The sequence below is a fragment of the Nipponia nippon genome, unplaced genomic scaffold (assembly GCF_047370975.1).
Source record: "Nipponia nippon isolate SJK-2023a ecotype South Korea unplaced genomic scaffold, ASM4737097v1 scaffold_5, whole genome shotgun sequence".
NCBI classification, from domain to species: Eukaryota; Metazoa; Chordata; class Aves; order Pelecaniformes; family Threskiornithidae; genus Nipponia; species Nipponia nippon.
Window position 1 is genome coordinate 1,064,635 of NW_028262369.1, and position 20,248 is coordinate 1,084,882.

The 20,248-nt window shown below is 57.8% G+C and overlaps 1 protein-coding gene across 2 annotated transcripts in view; it reads right to left on the reverse strand.

Annotated features, from left to right (window-relative positions):
* Window positions 1–16,272, reverse strand: part of LOC104011075 (ankyrin repeat and fibronectin type-III domain-containing protein 1) — a 264,593-nt gene extending 248,321 nt beyond the window's left edge. The window contains exon 1 of one of the 2 annotated variants that reach the window (XM_087731748.1): window positions 16,248–16,272. The gene's annotated coding sequence lies outside the window, so the exon portion shown is untranslated. Of the gene's footprint in view, window positions 1–15,366; window positions 15,450–16,247 lie in introns of those variants that run through there. The other variant, XM_087731749.1, reaches the window with a different exon arrangement.
* Window positions 16,273–20,248: the final 3,976 nt, after the last annotated feature.

Sequence of the window (20,248 nt, forward strand, 5' to 3'; positions counted from 1 at the left end):
ATGCCACAGCCGGCGTTCGAGGACCAGCCCTGAGGAGCTGCAAACCAGAGCAGATGCACAGCAGGGCTCGAGCGGGGAACGGAAAAGCCAGATCTCGCTCCTGCTCCTCCAGAACCGCCGGTCTGCTGGGTGGCGACCGCTGCGGAGCCCCAGCCAGCCCCTGCACCGAGATAAGGAGCTGGGAACGGCGCAACCAAGGCTTCCCACCAGAGGCAGAGCAGGGGGCTGCCGGGAGCAGGGCCATTGACACAGACCCAGGAGGACAGGCTTGGATCTGGATCCAGAGACACCCGTGGGTCCCCACGGCTTGGGAGAACACGGAGAAAGGAAGCTAGCGGGGAGAAAACAGCCATTCTCGGAAGATTTGGCTTCAGCTGAAGCCAGCCTCACAAGGTCAGTGATCTGGCAGGGACTGGGACACTTGCGAGATGCCTGCTATTTTAATTTTAAGATGTTGCTGGAATGGCTCAAATGCCTAGTCCAACTATCCCCAGCAGAAGGGCGAGTTAGCGTGCTGCACCCCAAACCAGTCCTAAACCAGACCCTCGCTCCCCTGACTGCGGCACGCAAGCAGCAGGGGCTTGCTGCGAGGGGGGACGCGCGTTTTCCGGCAGAGGTCACGCTGGATTTTCCCCAAGGAGCTTCAGCCCTCTCTGCCTTGGCAAACCCAGCAGGAGCGTGACCTGCTTGTGCTCACCTGGGAATCGCAACAGGGAAAGTTACACAGCGGAAGATGTCCAGAAAAGATGAAGCTAGGTTCAAAACACAACTGCAAACCCAAGTTACCACTTCCAAAAGAAAGCAAAAAGCCACAAGATGGGTTTTACCCCCAAAACTCCCACCAAGGTGGTATAACATACTGTCTGCCCCTAACCCCCCTCGGAGGGGGCACCAGGAGCGGCAGAGCCGGCCCCACGGTGCACGCCCGCGCCGTGAGACAAGACGAGCTTTACCACGGCTGTGGTTCAGGGTGCATTTAGCATAGTTTTATCATATTATGTATTTTTGTCCAATTCATTTCAGTACAAAGGGAGAAGAGTTGGAAAGATATACTTAAGCTGCAGAAGCAGGAGCGGTTAAAAAAAAAAAAAAAAAGATCAAAGGTCTGTCGTTAAAAATTAATTAATTCAAACCTGAACTATTAACATAAATTAAAAATTCAAACCACATACAGGGCTACATTTCTTTCCAAGTAATTTTCAAGAACCTCTAGTGTTGCAAGATAAGTTAATCGCGCATTCCATTAATTTGCAGCATGCACAGTGGAGGTTAACCTCCACTTAATTAGAACTAATTTTAATTTTGCTGGAACAGGGCAAGCACACTTTATAAGAAATCCTCTTGACATTATACCTCCCAGGGAGGGAACAGTAGCTCTTTATGCTGCCTCTTCCCCTCTCCCTGCACGCACACCGTCCCCCTGCAGCCCCTCTCGCAGGCTCAGCTGGAGGAGCAGAGGCGTTTCGCAGGGGCCCACGGCCGCCGAGGGAGCGGTGGCAATAGAAAGAAGAAAGCGCACGATTGCGCTCCCGCAGCATTCCTGCTAAGGGGAACGGAGAGGCACAGGGACACCAAACAAACGCCAGAGCCACCGGAGAACGGGTCACGGAGAGCTGACAGACCAGACGCACATTGCGCCCCAGTTTGCCTGCAAAGCAATGCAGGAAAACCAGTGCTGAACCGCGCTGGAGTTGCACCGCATGTGCCAGATGCGACAGCCAGAGAGGAGGCGATGTGGACAGGAGCGGCCCTGGGACAGCCCTTCCCAAGCAGCCTGCCGAGCGGGGTGAAACCTCGCTGCCCTCCTCCCTCCCGCCCAACCAGGCTTTGAGCCAAACCTGCATCCGCCGGAGCTCCCACGGCTCCGAGGGTGGACAGGTCCGGTCGCAGCGTGACTCCTCGGCTATTTACACACACGACCTTCCAGAGCAGCCATTCACCCCTTCAGCGGCTCAATGCTAGCAGAGCACACGGCTGCCTGATCCCTGTTAAATCCCTGCCACGCCAGCTTCGTCACCACGTCCTCACCCACCAAACCGGCCCCAGCCAGGAGCCAAGGACTCGAGTCAGAGCCCAGGAAGGCTCCCGGCACCTTCCTGCGCCGCCAGCTTTGCCACCAGGCACGCTCGAGCCTTCCCAGGCATTCTGCCTGCAGCTCTGCCTCTTCCCCAGCCTGGCCCAGTTTCCAAAGCAGTTTCATGCATGCTTTTGCTTTAACCTATGCAGAAAAAAAAAAAAAAACAAAACCAAAAAAAGCACCAAAAAAACCCGCACACACAAACACACTACAGGGTGGCCTCCAGCTCAATTAACCCAAATTGATGCAAACCATAATTCAAAGCGAGTTAAAGACATCCGCCCCAAATTTTTTTAGATTTGCCTAAACCAGTTTAAAGAGTGAAATCCCATCCTGTCCAGGGCTCCTCTGCAGGTGGAAGGTTTTGCTGCAGGGCTGCAGGGCGCTGCACTTCCACCACCTTGGACCCATGTCACCCCCTGGAGCCCCCCGGCCCAGCAAAGCCAGCGTCGCTGGGAGCTGCGGGGGCACCCAGGCCTGCCTTCCCCAGGGACCAACGCCAGCCCCGCTCCACCTGCCTGCAGGCACGCCCGAATCGCTCGCTCAGCCTGCGTTCACGGGGCACAGTCGAGGTGTCGCTCACACCCAGCGGAGGGCAAGGACCAGCTCTCTGAGACGCGGAGACCCCTCTCTGGGGACAGCCGTGTTAAACACTGACCGCCTCGCGTGCCGGACAGCTCGGCCACCACGCAGCAGGCTGCCAGCCTGGGGATGATGCCCTGCACGCACAAGACAGAAGCGCCCGTTTGCCTTCCCCCTACCTTTAATCTGAACTTTTCGTCCCATCCCCGCCAGCACCGCTAACAACAGCTCCTGCCACCACTAAGCCAAGTAAACTGGTGACTTCATCGTGGCTTCCTTCACCTAAATTGTCTCGGGAGACCCTGCTGCTGCTTTCCAGCGGGCGCAGCATCCTCCGAACACAGCTGCGCGGCCCCCGCTTCCTTCCTCTCCGCAGACCTCTGGTTTGCGTCCACCGCTCCAAGCCCAGCACGGTTTTAACCTCAACCTCTCCTCCACCGATATTGGCTCCACAGCCATGCCCGCACGCTTCAGGACAAGCCAAACCAGTAAGTGACCGGTACCCCTCCCCGGGGTCCTCCTCTCCAGTGCTGCCACACACAGCAAGAAGCTTCCAGGGGCTCTTTGGGGTCGGTGGGACTGATCAAGACCAGAGCTGAGCAGTCCCGGGGAGAACAGGGAGGGCAGGAACCATCGCCAGCCCAGGCTCAAGCCCAGGGATGGGCAGCACCAGCATCGCCGCTCTCTGCTCCAGGGTCAGAAACCTCCCAGAGCATCAGGCAGGGGCACATTTGCACCCAAGCCTCCTTGTCCACAGCACCCAGCAAACACGGGACAGCATCAGCACGCCGGGGTGGCAAAGCACTGCCAGCCGTAGAGGGAAAACACCTGTGACATCTGCAAAACCCGTGAATATTTTGGAAAGAGATACTCTGAATCCTTCCATCATATTTTTCTGTGAAGCACAGCACAAAGGTGCTTGAAATCATTTTATTTCAAGCTTTCTGAAGGACCAGATTGCCCAGCCTGCTTCAGTAGAAGTTTCTAGGCAGAGAGACGCTCCCCAGCGCCATCCCCAGCGAGCGAGCTGGCAGCACGTTCCCGAGGCTTCCTCTGAGCCCGGCCAGGGCTCAGCAAGGACAATGAAAGCAAATACATTTTGAAAAAAATTAGCCCTTCGCTTTCAGGCTCATCTGGTAGCTTTACCAGGCCTGCTTTCCCAGCCCAGAGCTAATCCATCGATGAAAGCATCACCATTGATTTTGAGGGGCTTTGGCTCAGCACATGAATTTTAACATACATCTGCCCCCTCGCGCAGGCCAGCACTGCAGGCCAAAACTGTTCTTCAGACAGAGCTTTTATCCTCAAAACACTCCCCAAGTTTCAGCCAGGCTGCTCCCTCCGAGCCGGCACAAAGTTACTCTCAAGGAGACGCGTTCCCACATCTACCCGGTGTTTAACCTTGCGTTGCTGCTGTTGGTTCGGGAGCCGCATGCACGGGGCGGCCGCGTCGCGGCCCGACAGGCAGGGCTGAGCGCGCCAAGAGCGGGACGCTCCCTGGGAGCAGCGGGGTTACCGACGTGCGTTTGGGATGCTCCATGAGAGCAGAAGGGGGACAGTTTCCATCGACCCAGTACAAGATGGCCCGCAGATCACAGCATCATGCAGTTTGTTGGGTTTTTTTTTTAATTTTTAGGTTTTATAAGCTTTAACAGCTCTATTTTCCCCTTAATTGGTGCAATTGTTTTTAACCCTGCTCCTGGAGCCACGTTGCTATGGTTACCCCGCACAAGCCTCAGCAAGCAAGGGGTATTTTTAGAATTGCCAAAATACACGCCTCTCACAGAGCTTTTCTGCACAGACCTCTCCTTGTTCCGTGACACAGGAATTAAGGGCATTCAATGGAATTAAAATGTGGGAAATTCAAAACCGATTAGAGGAGAGGCCCACGGTGCAGCCGGAGCGCGGCTTTCCCCCGCTGCCTGGAGGCAGGTCCGGGGCACGGCTGAGGCTCAGCCTCGCCAGGACCACAGGACATCGCGGGACAGCTGAGATGACCAAGTGCTGCGATGGATGGACATGGGCTCTGTGGGACAGCGAGGAGGAGGTGTTGCTTGGGGTGCGTGGGGCTGTGCCTTAGGACAGCCGATGAGCCAGTCGAGAGCTTACGGCTCAGGGCTGGGGGAGAGATCAACACAGGTGACATTGTGGTGGGTGTCTGCAACAGACCACCCGATCAGGACAAGGTAGATGCAACCTTCAGACAACTGGAAGAAGCCTCCTGTTTGCAAATCCCGGTCCTCACGGGGGACCTGAAGCACCCCAATTTCTGCTGGAGGAACAACACGGCAGGGCTCAAGCAAGCCTGGTGGCTTCTGGAGGGCACCGATGACAGCTCCCTGACACAGGAGAGCGAGGGGCCAGTGAGAGGAGATGCTCTGCTGGGCCTAGGACTTAGAGCCGAGGAAGAACTGGTCAGGGATGTGAAGGTCATGAGCAGCCTTGGCTGCAGTGGCCATGAGATGGTGGAGTTCAGGATCCCAAGAGGGGTGCACAGGACTACTAGCCTGCAGACCACAGCCCTGAACTCCAGGAGAGCAGACACTGGTTTGTTCAGTGACCAGCTTGGAGGAATCCCATGGGACACAGTCTTGGGGAGAACAGGAGTCCAGGAGACCCAGTTGACTGTCATGGATCTTGTCCTCCAAGCTGAGGAACAGTCCATCTCCACTTCATGGAAGCCAAGCATCGGTGGCCGGGGGCCTGCACGGACAAGCAAGGAGTTCCTCACCTATCTCAGACATTAAAAGGAGGTACACAAAGGGTGGGAGCAAGGGCAGGTGACCCAGGAGGAATATCGAGTCACTGAGTCTGTCCCAGAGGGTTGTGCTGCCATTCAGAAGAATCTTAACAGGCTGGAGGAATGGGCCAACAGGAATCTCAAAGTTCATCAAGGAGAAACATCAAGTCCTGCCACTGCCCCTCCTGTGCACCCACACCACTGCTTCCGAGCCCAGGGACTAGACCACCAAAAGGCCACCATACAACACCAGCATGTCGCTTTTTGTCTCTTCAGCTCCTTGAATCGAGTCACTACAGGAGGAAAGCCAGAGCAAAGGTGTGGGAAGGAGCAGGAGGGCCACCACAGCTATCGCAGCCTCAGTCTGTCAGGAGCTTCCACAACACAAACAGCAGCAGGGGAGCAGGTCCACGCAGCAGTCAAAACTCCAAAGCTAGATTTTCATCCTACAGCCACAGCATCAGCTGCACAAACTCCTATTCAAGCATTTCTTCCCATTGGTTCTTATTTAGGGAAGAGTCCATTAGATCGCCGTCTCCACCACCTCGCACAGGCGGTGCTGGGAGCACACCCAGCAAGCCTCGTGTGTACTGTGGACAAGCGATACTTTACTGTTTATGACCAGTTAGGGAAACCCTAAGGTGCAGAGATTGCAGTCCGCAAACTGCCTCAGTTGCAATGACCTTGGCACTCCTCCAAGAGAGAGACACTATCCGACCTCAGTTCCCTGCATTTTGGGGGAAAAAATACATCTGAACCGAGCCAGAAGAAAATACCAGGAAGGAAAGGGAAAGAACAGCAAGAATTAGGAATATTTTAGCTAAAGTCAGCAAGTGGATTAAGGGGAGGGAAAGCTGGGGGCTCCAGCATGAACTCGTCCTTTTGCAGAAAGTCTCTCACTGAAGGGGAAACTTCAATATAAGCTGCTGAGCTGCGTGTACTCAAAGAGCCCGGCCCAGGGTCTTGTGAGGACGGTCGTGGTTTAACCCCAGCCGGCAGCTAAGCCCCACCCAGCCGCTCACTGACTGCCCCCGCCCCAGCGGGATGGGGGAGAGAACTGGAAGGGGGAAAGTCAGAAAACTCGTGGGTTGAGATAAGAACAGTTTAATAATTGAAGTAAAATGAAATAGAATGGTAGTAGTAGTAGTAATAATAATAATAATATAATACAATAATAATATTCAAAGCAAGTGATACACGACACAATTGCTCACCACCCGCCAACCGATGCCCAGCACGTCCCTGAGCAGCGATCGCTCCCCCCCCGGCCAACTCCCCCAGTTTCTATACTGGGCACGCCGCCATAGGGTATGGAATAGCCCTTGGGCCAGTCTGGGCCAGCCGGCCTGGCCCTGGCCCTGCCCCCTCCCAGCTCCTCGTGCACGGGCAGAGCAGGGGAAGCTGGAAAGGCCTTGACTGGTGTGAGCACTGCTCAGCAACAACTAAACCATCAGTGTGTGATCAACCTCATTCCCATCCTAAATCCAAAACACAGCAATATACCAGCTACTAAGAAGACAATTAACTCTATCCCAGCTGAAACCAGGACACGACCCATCAAGGAGAAGGGAAAGCACCATGAAATGTAGGCCGCAGTGCCTGCAAGAGCCGTTCCCCGCACCAGCCCTGCGGTGCCACAGCTCTGCTCTCGCCCCGTCCCGCTCCCCGGGAGCTGCCAGGCAGACACCAGAGAAGAACCACTCACCTCCAGCATGCGCGGGAGGGTCAGGCTCAGCCTGACTTTTGATCGGAAGCTACACCCTGACTCAGTTTACAGGTACGGGTCTAGCGAGAGAGACCGAGGGCACAGTAGGTCCTGCGGTCTCACAGCCCGCCCTGATTTCCCCTGAGTGAGGCACGGGAGAAGGGGCCTGCTGATGCCCATCGTCACAGCTCTTCTCCTGCTCTGCAGCAGCTGGACGTGCAGAAGGCACGTGCACGACCATCGCACCTGCAAGGAAAAGCACAGCCCGCTGACAATCATTTCTCCTGAGCCTGGTCACCACCAGAGCAGTGGCTCTCAGTACCCCGTCCTCTCGAGCTGCATTCGGCCCGGCCCAGCCCTCCTGGCCGCCACAGGTTGCCTTTTCAGGAACACACCACTGACATCAGAAAAAAAACCAAAGAAATGATACCGAAGGCGCAAATACCTAGGAGGACATTTTCTGTTTCAGAGAGCGGATGCATTTGACAGTCCCTGGGGTCTTGACAGTTTACATAGACTAAAGAAAGGAAGAGTTCAGAGAGACACCTAGCATGCTGCACGTCAAATGGGATCGTAAAAATGAAGACAGCAGCAGCAGAGTCCAAAGATGTTCCTGCTGCTAACGCTTCTCCGAACACCCCTACGGACAGCTCTTCACAGAGGAGCCACGCTCCGGACCACGATCGCTCCTGGCTGAAGGAACGAGCCCTGCCAGCATCGCTCCAGGGGCACTGTGCATCTGGAAAGATGCCTTCCCAAAATAACCTGCACAATTCATTTCAGAGTTGGAGAAGCCTGCCAGCAGCTATACTCATGCTGTCCCATCTCTTCCATAAGGACATGGGTAATTATTGAGCACTCTAGCTACTAAAACTGATTAGAGCAAAACAAACTAATTTTGTTACAAGGCAATGATCTGACCTCGTTAACGATGTGAGTAACTTGCTAACAATATTTTTCTCTTACAGTGATGCCTTTCATTAGATCTCAAGCTGTTTATAAAGGAGCTCAGTACATTCCTATAAACCCATTTTGCGTAGGAGGAAAGCCAAGCCAACATCGGCGTACCCGGAGCGCTGTTCCCTAGGAAGCAATCTGCATCTGGTGCTGTGAGCGAGCATGGAGAAACGCCGCCCGGCCCAGCCAGAAACAATAGCCCGAGGTGCCGGTGTGCAGAGCCTTCCCCGTGCCTCTTCAAAGCCGGCGCCGGGACAAGCAGGTACGCCCCAGCCGAGGCAGATCCCTGCCAGACCTGCACAGCATGTTTCCTCCTCCTTAATCACAAACCCGCCTCTCGTCTCTTCTTTTTAAATGAAGAGAACAACTTTGGACATCCAGGCTCACTGTAAAACCTCACAGCAGCTGGAGATTTTGCTATCCTGTGACATTTCACACCATAGTTATTAACCCCAAGAAACACCCTCTAGAGCCGACCAGCAGCTCCCTAAAGCGCTCTCACACCTCCCCTCTCAACAGACATCAGCCACTCAATGGAGGTACCGGGGCCCTCAGCCAGCCCCGACCTCCTACGCGAGGAACCAGCACACTGGCAGGATCCCTCCTAATTACCCCCACGGAGAGCCACCTCCCCAGATTATGTTTTCCCCTCTGGGAGGATCAGCGTACTTAAGGTGGTAACCTCACCTCAGCGTAATGTGCAGGCACCGCCTGCAGTCCCCAACAGGGGTACACCCGCGTTCGCTCCGCACGGACCAGCTTCAGAGCTGGGGAACGAGCTGCCCCGGCGAGGGCGTCTCTTCTCACGCCTGAGAAGGAGACGGTAGGGTCAGGTTTGAGGGACAAAGCAGAGGGAAGAGCCCCTGAATGAGACCCTGAGGGCTGGGACACGGATCCCGCTGCCCAGGAGGGAGAGGGGCTGGGCTCCCCGCAGGCAGCAGCGGGCAGATTGGGACGCAGGCTGTGGCAGAGGCAGGGTTTAAGCACTCCTCGCTCAGCATCACCTGTAGTCAGTGACCGATTTAACCCACCCGGCGTCCCCGTGTCACCTGCTCACGGGGATGCGTGCCACCACCGATGGCACAGTCACAACACAGCTCCCGCTTCAAGGCCGAGCCCAGGTTTTCCACTGGGGTTGCAACAGTAGGGACAAAAAGAGCTCAAGAAACTGCTGCCACAAAACACCCCCCCCCCTTCCCTCCGCCCTGCCGCCAAAAGCCTCCCAGCACTTGCTAACCACTGATTAACAAGGTCGTACAGCTCTGCTTTTGGGGGGCCTGGGAAAAACCCTTCTCCCTATCTCACAGATGGGGAAAGGCCTGCACAAAAGAAGGAGATGACTCTGTTTCTGGTCCCCACAGGCTACAGGCATGTCTGGAGCCCAGTCACTCCCGGCAGATCGCCGGCCACCTGCAAAAACACATGGCAGGAGCGCACCGAGTAGGGCAGACTGCACGGCTGCAGCTGCTGCGGAGGTACAGGGGCTTCTTGCGCGCATGCACCCTACAGCCCCCAACCGAGCCTGATACGCAGGTTAATAAGCCGTGCTGATACACTCAGCTTATGACCCAAAACTGCATTTAAGGAAGATATTAGTCCAGTTTCTGTACTCTACTGTTAGAAAGCGATGTTTTTGCAGCAAGATAGCAGAGAAAAGAAGAGGTCCGATCTAAGAAGCTCGAGCACAGCCAGAGGGCAACTGCATCCTTCCCCTTTTAACGACACACCAACACATGGCAGGGGGAGCTTCCAAGTGAAAGAAGCAGAACTAACATCCGAGGGCCTCCGGGGTCTCCTGTCCATATGTGTACCTTCTCAGCACTCCACAAAACACTGCGTGCAAGGCAGGCAGCTGCCCTGCCCGACTCTTGCCGCTTGCAGGCTCGCAGGCGTGGGCAGCTCTCCCGGCACCGCTCTGGATGCTCAGAGAGGCAGAGTCATCCTCTGCCGCAGCTGAGCCTGCTGCACGCCACGAGCACGCAGCGCCTTGAGGCGACGTTGTCCCCAGATACCTCCTGTAAATAAAACCAGAGCGAGAACCGGGTTTTATACCGCGTACATTACAGCCCACATCCCCAAACCAGGCCGGGTACTGGCACCACAGCGACTGGCAGGCACGCGCGGGGGTTCATCCCGCTGCTCTGTAACCCACGGCAGCTGCGGGGGAGCAGGGACAAGCCCTCGGGACAGGCAGGTTGCTGCCTCTCAGCTGGGAGAGGGCTTACGAATGCTAACCCCAAAGCACCCAGAGTAGGGACAGCACAGACACTACGCCCCCGGGAAGCTAAAGGGACAGTAAGGGAAGAGATGACAGCTCCGTGACAGCTCCATCGAGGCACCCAGAGCAGCGCTGCATCTGCCAGCACGCTGTTCAGCACAGCGGGACCAGACCCCCATGGTCAATTGCCACTGCCGGTGGGAACGGCATCAGAGGAGCCCAGGGACCAAGGGGCTCGGGACCATGCAGTCCTCAGCCTCCATCATTTCAGCATTTCATTTTTCCCTTCAAGCTACTTTTCGGTCACCGAAATCCTTCTGTAAGTCTGGAAGCCCTTGTGCCTTGGTGTCTCCCCATGAGCTTCACAGCCATCAAAAGAAAACAATTCTACTAAATCCTCCCGGTTCCCCTTTTCAACTCCACTGTCATGTGGACACAGACTCTCTGAAGCAGAGGATCTCAGCCCGGGACCCAAGCCTCATTTCACACTAAATGAGCTCTGCCAGACATCCAAAAAAAGATCACGTCCGTCATTCTGCTTCAGAGCTAGAACTTACCGTTTCTCAGCATGAAAAATTACATTTCCTACATGTAGCTAACACATGAAAAGCTTTCAAAGGTCAAAAAAATGAAGCCATCAATTTGTCACAAAAAGTAACTTCCTATTAAAGCTTTTGAAAGCCTGGGCTCTCTGGTGCAAACACTCCACCTAGAGCAAGCTGGGCCAGGCCCGCTCGCCAGGGCTGCCAGCCCCAGCGGGCGACTCTCAGCATCGCCGCGGCAGCCCCATCGGGCCGCACGCACACCCAGTACCACCGGACGTCAGCCATCGCTCCGAAGGGGACCCCAGCACACGACCATCCGCGGTACAATCCCCCCTGCCCGTGCAGGGGTCTGGGCAGAGCGGACCCTCGCTCCCCAGGGGGGGCCTGCGCTCTTTCACCGCCTTTCCTGCGGGCACCATCCCGGAGCGAGGTCACCCCTGGGGTGATCCCAGCCGGCCGCATCCTGTCCCCTGCCCTCAGCGGCAACTCGTGGCTGAGCGAAGCATGGCTTGAACAGCATCGGAGCACCACGCACTGCCAACCCTTCCTTCAGACAGCCCCGGGCGCAGAGGCCCTTCTCCCGTGCCGCCCAGCAGCCAAAAGGGAGCAGAGACCACAGTAACTGGTTCCACCCGGGTAACAGCATCCAGCCCACCCTGTTACTCTGCCCGGGACAATCGCAGTGCTGTCCCCCAGCTCTGTACCCATCCTCCAGCTACATCGCCCTTCTTCATATATTTTGCACCCCCAAAAAAACAAGCAGTGCCCTGGCTCTCAGGGGGAGGGCACGATTTGGCCACGTGCTCTCATTCTGACCCCATGAGACACAGATAACCGTGTGGTTTTGAGACAAGCACATAAAACAGTGGGAGGCTCCAGCCGCGTTTGCTGAGCAGACAGGCCCAGGGATGCAGGAAAGCAGCAGCAGGGTGGTGGGGCTGCCCAGGGCCAGGAGCCGCAGGGGCTGGCACTCGTCCTTTCCTGCTCCAGGGCCTGCAGCCCCCAGCAAACAGGCCGCGGCGTTTCACACAGCCTCAGCAGGACACAGCATCACTCACCTGCCACAGCTGACCACAAAGATGTCATTTAACATCTCAACGCTAAAGCAGGGAGAGACTTGAAACAAGTCAGAAGGGCAGAAACAGCCCGGAGAGGACGCAGGCTGGGAGGAGGAGAAACTCCACCCCAGGCTCAGCGCAGCCCTGGCCCTTGCTGCCGCATCGAGCTCCGCCCGGGGCTGGTGAAGCAGCCAACGCACATTTCTCCTTTTCGGGGAGACACAAGCCCCCACCAGCGGCGGCCACGGCCGTGCCCCCAGCGCTGCGGCAGCCGGAGAGCAGCCAGGCACTGCCAGCGGTGCACCAAAGGGCGTCCCCGTGCCCTCGCCTGCTCCCACCGCCGGGCGCCAGGGCAGACGGGGCTCTCCGTTACGCTTTGGCTCAGCTCCCCGCCACAAGCGACGTCCCCTGCAGCTGTAGCTGCAAGCGCTGCCCGGGTTTCCCCGGCTGCGCTGCTGCTGGCTCCAGACACGCGGTCCCTTCCACTGCTTGGAGGGGAGCGGAGCAGCGTGGGCTGCCAGCCCCGGCCCGCGCTGCTCCCCAGCAATCCCCAGCGCTCAGGGTGCTGCGAAGCGCAGGGCAGTACACGGGAATGACTGTGGCTGAGCTCTGTGCAAATGGCAATCATTTGCCCTCTTAAAACAATTAAATGCTTAAAGCTAACAAGAACAGTGTTTGCTCTCAAGTTATAACTCACTGGAGGTAAAGGGCTGATAATTAAAAGACCCATTGCGATAATGACTGCCACACTGAGGGTAACGCCTCGCCCCTTTCTGACCACTGCTTTAATTACCCTGTGGGAACACACAATATCTTGTCACCACATTCTCACCCAGACAGAATCACAGAATCACAGAATTGTTAAGGTTGGAAAGGACCTCTGAGATCATGGAGTCCAGCCGTTAACCCAGCACTGCCAAGCCCACCACTAAACCATGTCCCTCAGCACCACATCTCCCCGGCTTTTAAATACCTCCAGGGATGGGGACTCAGCCCCTGCCCTGGGCAGCCTGGGCCAGGGCCTGACAGCCCTTTGGGGGAAGAAGTTTTTCCCAATACCCAACCCAAACCTGCCCTGGCGCAGCTTGAGGCCGTTCCCTCTCGTCCCATCGCTTGTTCCTGGGGAGAAGAGACCGACCCCCCCGGCTCCAGCCTCCTTTCAGGCCGTTGCAGAGAGCGATGAGGGCTCCCCTCAGCCTCCTCTTCTCCAGGCTGAGCCCCCCCAGCTCCCCCAGCCGCTCCTCCCCAGCCTTGGGCTCCAGCCCCTGCCCCAGCCTCGCTGCCCTGCTCTGGCCACGCTCCAGCCCCTCCATGGCCGCCTTGGGGTGAGGGGCCCAGCGCTGAGCACAGCATTCGAGGGGCGGCCTCACCCCTCACCAGTGCCCAGCGCAGGGGCACCATCACCTCCCTGCTCCTGCTGGCCACACCATTCCTGATACAAGCCAGGATGCCATTGGCCCTCTTGGCCACCTGGGCACACTGCTGGCTCATGTTCAGCAGCTGTCGACCAGCACCCCCAGGCCCTTTCCCGCCGGGCAGCTCCCAGCCGCTCCTCCCCACGCCTGCAGCGGTGCCTGGGGTTGCTGTGCCCCCAGTGCAGGACCCGGCCCTGAGCCTTGCTGACCCTCACCCAGTGCCTGGGCCCATCGACCCAGCCTGGCCAGGGCCCTCTGCAGAGCCTCCCTGCCCCCCAGCAGATCGACACTCCCACCCAGCTTGGTGTCATCTGCAAACTGACTGAGGGTGCCCTCGATCCCCTCATCCAGACCATCAGTGAAGATGTTGAACAGGACCGGCCCCAACACTGAGCCCTGGGGAACAGCACTGGTGACCGGCCGCCAACTGGATTTGACTCCACCACCACTCCCTGGGCTCGGCCGTCCAGCCAGTTTTTAACCCAGCGCAGAGTGCACTTATCCAAGCCGTGAGCAGCCAGCTTCTCCAGGAGACTGCTGTGGGAAAACATCAGAAGCGCAGCTTGCTCCGCGCTCACATCACAGCCGACGGCACTTTGAGAAGGTTACGACGGCTCCTTGCACCGCACAGGGCCGGCGATGCCTCATCCCTAAAGCTGCTCCCCAGGAAGAGACACCAAGATTGCATCGCTTTCCTCGCAGAGGCTCTGGCTCTTGTGCAGCACGGAGCAACCTCAGCAGAAGCATTTGCCCTCCCTACACCTCCGGCCCCCTCTCCCTGCGCTGGACAAGACCATCCGAGACCGACACGGCTCCAGTGTGCACACACAAATGGACAGGGGGTGCCCGGGGTCTGGGACGCACTTGAACAACCGTTGTTAGCATCAAAATAGATGGGGATTTTTGCTTAGCAGAAGGGGAGAAGGGAGGACAAACTAAGTCATGCAGCTATGATGAGAAATAGCAAGTTTTCATAACTTAAGATGAGACAAGTAACTTTAAAAAAAAAAAAATCAACCAAGAGCACCTTTGGTGGGGTGAAAGCTGCAAAGGTCAACCTTCAGGTCCCAGGGACAGGCTGGGGTACAGCACCACCTTGTAGGGAAGAGAGGCAAGCCCTAAACTCCTCAAAACGCAGGACGACTTCCCAGGACCACACGGGAGTTCCCAGTACCACAGTAAAATTAATTCAGGCAAGTAAAGCAGAACAGCCGCACCGCGGAGGGCGATACCACCCGGGGAAGCCCGGGTTTCAGATGTACGCAGCAAGCTTCCTTGCTTCTAATTATTTCTAGGGTTACTGTTTGACAGGTAAATATTTACAATAAAGAAGGAAGACAAATAGCTCCCTCCCTGTTTTACTGCTGTAACTGTCAGCAAGAAAAAGCACCTGTAGGGGAAAGACAGCGAGGAGAAGAGAGCTGCTCCCGAGCCCACGCTTTGCGTCCCCTCCTGGAGGGGACCAGGCAGGAACCCGGAGCGTGAGACAGCGACCACCGGCCCTTCGCCCGCGCTCCAGCGAGGCCAGCACGCGTCCAGCCAAGCCAAGCGCAGCCCCGGGCTGCTCGTCCCCACCTCTAGGCATCCTGCTGGCTCCTGACCCGACGGAGCCAACGTCCAGGATTCGCCTCCTCGGGCTTTCTTCTTTAGGAAGAGACATAACTTCTTGCTCGTAGTCAAGGACAGGCTTTTCAAGGAGCACATCTAGCCATGCTGTATCCTTAGCGGAGCCGTTTCTGCTGGCTTGGCTGGCTGAATTTCAGTGCCACATACATGAGAGCTTTCCTCGCTCCCCCACTCGCAGAGAAACCTGAGGAACCCCAGCTTTCAGCAGGAGAAGAGGGAAGGGATCCCCGGGGGACGAGGCAGCGCCCAGGGCTGCTCCACGCCGCCACAACGCGGGCTGCAGGAGCCAGGGCTCCCTCCCTCCCCCGGGCATCGGGCTGGGGAGCAGACAGCCCGCTGCTGGCAAGCAAACCACCCGCAGCATCGCCGCCCCACTGGATCTCACGTTTTCTGCGGAAATACCCTTGAAACAAAAGAAAAACAACCCTAGCGATGGAATTAACCTGCCAGATGAGGAAGCCTCAGGGCACACAGCAACGCGCCGGGATTACTGCAGGACCCGCTGAAGGCACCCTTCAAAAGTTCCTCTGAAACCAACGCAGCCACAGGGGCAACGAAACCTCCCCTAAAGCCAAGGCCTGGTAGGAAAAACAGGCGCTGGCGGCGGGGCGGGCAGGCTCCTTCCACGCCAGAGGACCGAAACCCAACAGCAAAACAGCATTGCAGGAGCATGAAGTAATCCCACCCCTGCAGTTAGTGTTTTCCTATCCAATTAGCTACTCCGAGTGTAAGGGGAAAAAGGGAAAAAATTAAATAAAAAATAAAAAAGCCTGCTGCAAAGCCAGATGTTTTGCAACCGCCGGGCTCCCGCAGCACAGCCCCGGGCTCCCCGCAGCCGCGGGCGAGGTGGAGGGGGGAGGAGGGGGGAGGAGGGGGGCTCCCCGCACACGCCGCTCGCTGGCCCCGCCGGCCCTGGGGCCCTGCCCGCGGGGGCCGCCCGCAGCCGGGAGGGGCCGGGAGCCCCGGGCGGCCCCGCTGCCGCCGGAGGGCAGCGGGCGAAGGGGCGGCACCGGGAGCCTCCGCCGCCCGTCGGGCGGCCTGGCCCGGGACGCTCGGGGGCCGGGGGGTCGGGCCGGGACGGGACGGGACGGAGCCACCCGGGCCGGGAGCGCGGCGGGCCCCGAGCGCCCAGCCGCGCCGCCCCGGGGGAGGGCTCCGGCCCGCTGGGTGCGGGGGCAGCCCCAAGAGCGGCGGGGGCGCCGGGCAAAGCCCCCCGAGCCCGACCGGAGGTGCAGAGCCGGGGGTGCCCCGGCAAAGCCCCCCGAGCCCGGCGGCGGGCTCCTGCCCGGGGGCGGGGGGGGGGGGGGAGCGCAGCGGCGCTTACCGTGGCTCAGCCGGGTCGGGAACTGGCTGCTCCGTCGCAACGCATTTTCTCAGTTTAACAAAACCAGTTTGAAATTGCTCTTTAAAGCGCTGCGAACGTGCCCGGAGCCGAGCCCGCCGGCGAGCGCAAACCGGGGCACGCAAAGCACCGGCGGCTCCCGCCGCCCGCATCTGCCGCCGGCACCGCCGAGCGCTCGGCTGCCCGCGGGCAGGCACGGAGCGGGCAGGGCACGGAGCGGGCAGGCACGGAGCGGGCAGGGCACGGAGCGGGCAGGGCACGGAGCGGGCAGGGCACGGCACTCCACCCGCACCGCCCGCTCCCCACGCCTGGGGAAAAAAAGAAATCTTCCTGTTGTATTTTTTAGTTCTTAAGTGGTTACGCTTATAACCTCAAAGTTGGGAGACATCTGCTAGAGCAGGAAGGCTGGAAAGAGTGAAACAGTGTCCTAAGCTACGTGTTCCTTCTAAGTCATGCAAACCCACTGTGCTGACGGACGCACCGAGGCGGGATGCTGCGGGCAGGACGCACGCTGCTTCACGAGCGGGTGCGCAGTCTCGCAGGCATCAAGGCAGCGCGCCAGCCCCGCAGTTTTGGTGGCTTGGGGAATCCTGGTACCCGAAGAGAAACCAGAGGATCAAAGAGCCAGGGTACTTTCCCATCACTGCAAACCCCTCTGTGGGAGCTGTTTCCCTTCCCCCAGTCCCTGCTGATGATCATCCCTCCTCCCCCTTGCCCTGCTGCTCACTGGTGGTGCAGCTGGAGCTGATGATGCTCCCCAGCTGCAGCCGCCGGCCTCTGCCCCCTCTGCCAGCCGCCCGCCGTCACCCACAGAGCCAAGCCACAACCGGCCACGCCGCGGCTGGGCACCTGCACGCACCCGGGCCCAGCAGAGGCCGAGGGGCAGACAGCTCCGGCGGGTTTGGGCGAGTGCTTTTGTGCCCCTCTGTGTGCTGAGGGGCTGCCCATCCCTCAGGTGCCACCGGCCCCGATGACAGACCCCTGTCACCACCACTTCCCTGCAGCTCGGTGACGCAGTGCCACATCGCCGGGTGACGGCAAGCTGCAGCTTGCTCTCAGCTGCTGCTGTGCTGCCCCAGACCAACCCACGGTGATGCAAATGGCAGCAGAGTCAGGCCCTCTTTATGCAGCCGCTTCAGCCAGCCCAGAAGTTGGCTCCGGCCGGTCGTTGCCCTCGATACTCTGCGGCAGGCAGGACCATCTCAGCGCAGTGGCCAGCTGCACGGGCGCTGCAGGGTGGGAACCACGGGAGGGTACCCACACGGAGCCCTCCTGGGCAAAAGGAATGGGAGTTACGTCCGGAACATACTATATACACCTCTGTTAAATTCAGGCAAGGAACCGCCTGAGTTTGCTGTGTTCTTCCCTTCGGTATTTTGTGCACATCCACCTGCCACGCTGCAGGGCTACGGGACATTTAATTCAAGTTTAAAAATTCTAAGAATGCTCAAAGAGTGATGATTTGTACAAGCAGCCCCTGCTGCCGGCCTGAGGGGTTTATGCGACGGCCTTTCATTAGCAACGCCCCTAACATCAGGCTTTGCCTGGTGATTTGGAGGCGCAGACTTCTGTGATTTACCAGCCGAGCTGCCCAGAAGCTGCACTTGGAGATAAACGTCCCATGAAACCCTGCGTTAGCATTAACCTTTGGGCTGGGAATAGCAGGGCCTCGTCAGTCCGTCTCCAAAACGGCATCATCCTCACGCTTCGCATTTGGCAAAACAGGAGCACACAAAGTAAACCATATAATTCAGCAGGGGGAAGAATATACTCTAGGACTGAGAAGGAGATACTGCAGTGAAAATGTCTGCTGGGAAAGGCAAACGCATTTTCCTTTGTATGATTAAACAGAGAAAAACTCACGATAGGCCCAAGTCTGGCAGGGGAACTGTGGTATGAGCTGAGCTCCCAAGCCAAAACGCTGGAGGCATGCTCTGAATAAGGACGGAAAAACACTTTCCCTTCTCAATCAAGAGCGCCCGTGATGCAAAGCATCAGAGCCGCGAGAGGGCTTGCGGGGCGGCAGCGGCTCCTCGCCAGCGCTGGGGCTGAGCGGCCGCTCCGCGAGAGGCTGAGCCCAGGCCTGCAAACGCAGCACGGAGCGCGGGTCCTGACCCACGCGGCGCTTGCGCAGTTAACAGTCACGGCCTGCAAAGAGAAGGGGGGCTGAAACACTTCACACTGGTTGCACTTCACAGCGCTTCTCGGGGCATGCTGCTGCCCGCTGGGAGAGGAGTGACGTGCAGGTGCCGCTCCTCTCCGCGCTGACTGGGACCAGCCTTCCCCAGGCTTCTCCGCAGCGGTGGGGCTGCTGCGAGGAGGAGGCCACAGGGGCATGGCAGCAGGGCACGGCTGCCCAGCCTGGAGGTCCCAAACCGGGATGTCCTGGAAGCCAAGAGATGCAGAGATCTCAGGACAAGCAGAAGGAAACCGGGGAATGCCGGTGGGCTTTTTGCCCTAATTGATTTCTAGCAGTGACGACTTTGTTGCATCAAACGTTGCCGCAGGCCACTCTGCCTTAGCGGGGAGCAAAGGCTGCCGCAAAGGCATGTCACGGCGTCGTGGGCGTCCTTCTCCCCATCGCACTAGTCCTATTCTAGACCACTTCTCCACAGTCAGACAAAGGGGCTCCTAACCTCTCTTCAGGCAGCTCTGAATCAGCTGTGGAACACTGAGCTACCAGAAAAATGGGCTATAATTAATGCTGAGAGTCTCTCACTTTCCAGTTCTCTATAAGCTTATGAAGAGCAATGACTCTGTGAAGGCAGGGCAGCCTCATGGACAACAGTCTTGCGGAGCATGCTGCTTTATCAGGGCCAAGACACCAGCTATGCTCTGCATCAGCAGGCGGAGCGTGGACAAGGCTACCAACACTAACTGCAACACTGACGTTTTACACCCAGGAGGCCAAATCCTGCCCTAGCAGCACAGCTCCAAGAGACCCGGTACACGTGCGCTCCTGTTTATTGTGCTTCAAACACAGGTACCATCACTCCCTGCCTGGGGTGGTAGATGAGACAATGACAAGATCGTCCCATCTGATATACCTGCTTCACCCCTGGGACAGCTGCTGGACCTTATCTTCTGCTTACCAGTGGTTGCACCTTCGCTAGAAGGCCTCCTTCGTACAAACTGGCTGTCTGTGGCTTGAGACCTAGCTACAAAAGCTGTGTCTTACTCCTCTTACTATGAAGGCTTCCAGCTCCAGCACTTCAGACACAGCTGACGAGCACGGTTCCTAACGAAGGCAACTCCTAGTTTGCTGACACAAGATGCAGCAATGCTGGTACTTGCTTTGTGAAGCACTGATCAAAGAACTGTGCTTTCTGGGTGGGGAGCGTAATTAACAACAATTTCTGAAAAATCAAGTTTGGGTTGATGAAAAATGCCAGGTCTGACAGCTCATGAGTGTCAAGGGATCTCGTGATCTGCATCACAGGTACAGCATGAACTCAACACAGCGTCCCTCCTTCCCAAGCAGGTGGATTGGGGTTGCCTGGCAAGGTTTTGGTAGCGGGGGGCTACAGGGGTGGCTTCTGTGAGAAGCTGCCAGAAGCTTCCCCTGTGTCCAACAGAGCCAATGCCAATGCTCCAAGACGGATCCGCCGCTGGCCAAGGCCGAGCATATTTAAGAAGGGCCAAAAAAACCCCTGTGCAGCTGCAGCCAGAGAGAGGAGTGAGAATATGTGAGAGGCACAACCCTGCAGACACCAAGGTCAGGGAAAAAGGAGGGGAGGAGATGCTGCAGGCACCGGAGCAGAGATTCCCCTGCAGCCCCTGGTGAAGACCATGGTGAGGCAGGCTGTCCCCCTGCAGCCCATGGAGGTCCGTGGTGGAGCAGAGATCCACCTGCAGCCCAGGGAGGTTGACTGTGGAGCAGAGATCCACTTGCAGCCCATGGAGGTCCACGGTGGAGCAGAGATCCACCTACAGCCTGTGGAGGTTGATTGTGGAGCAGGGATCCACTTGCAGCCCATGGAGGT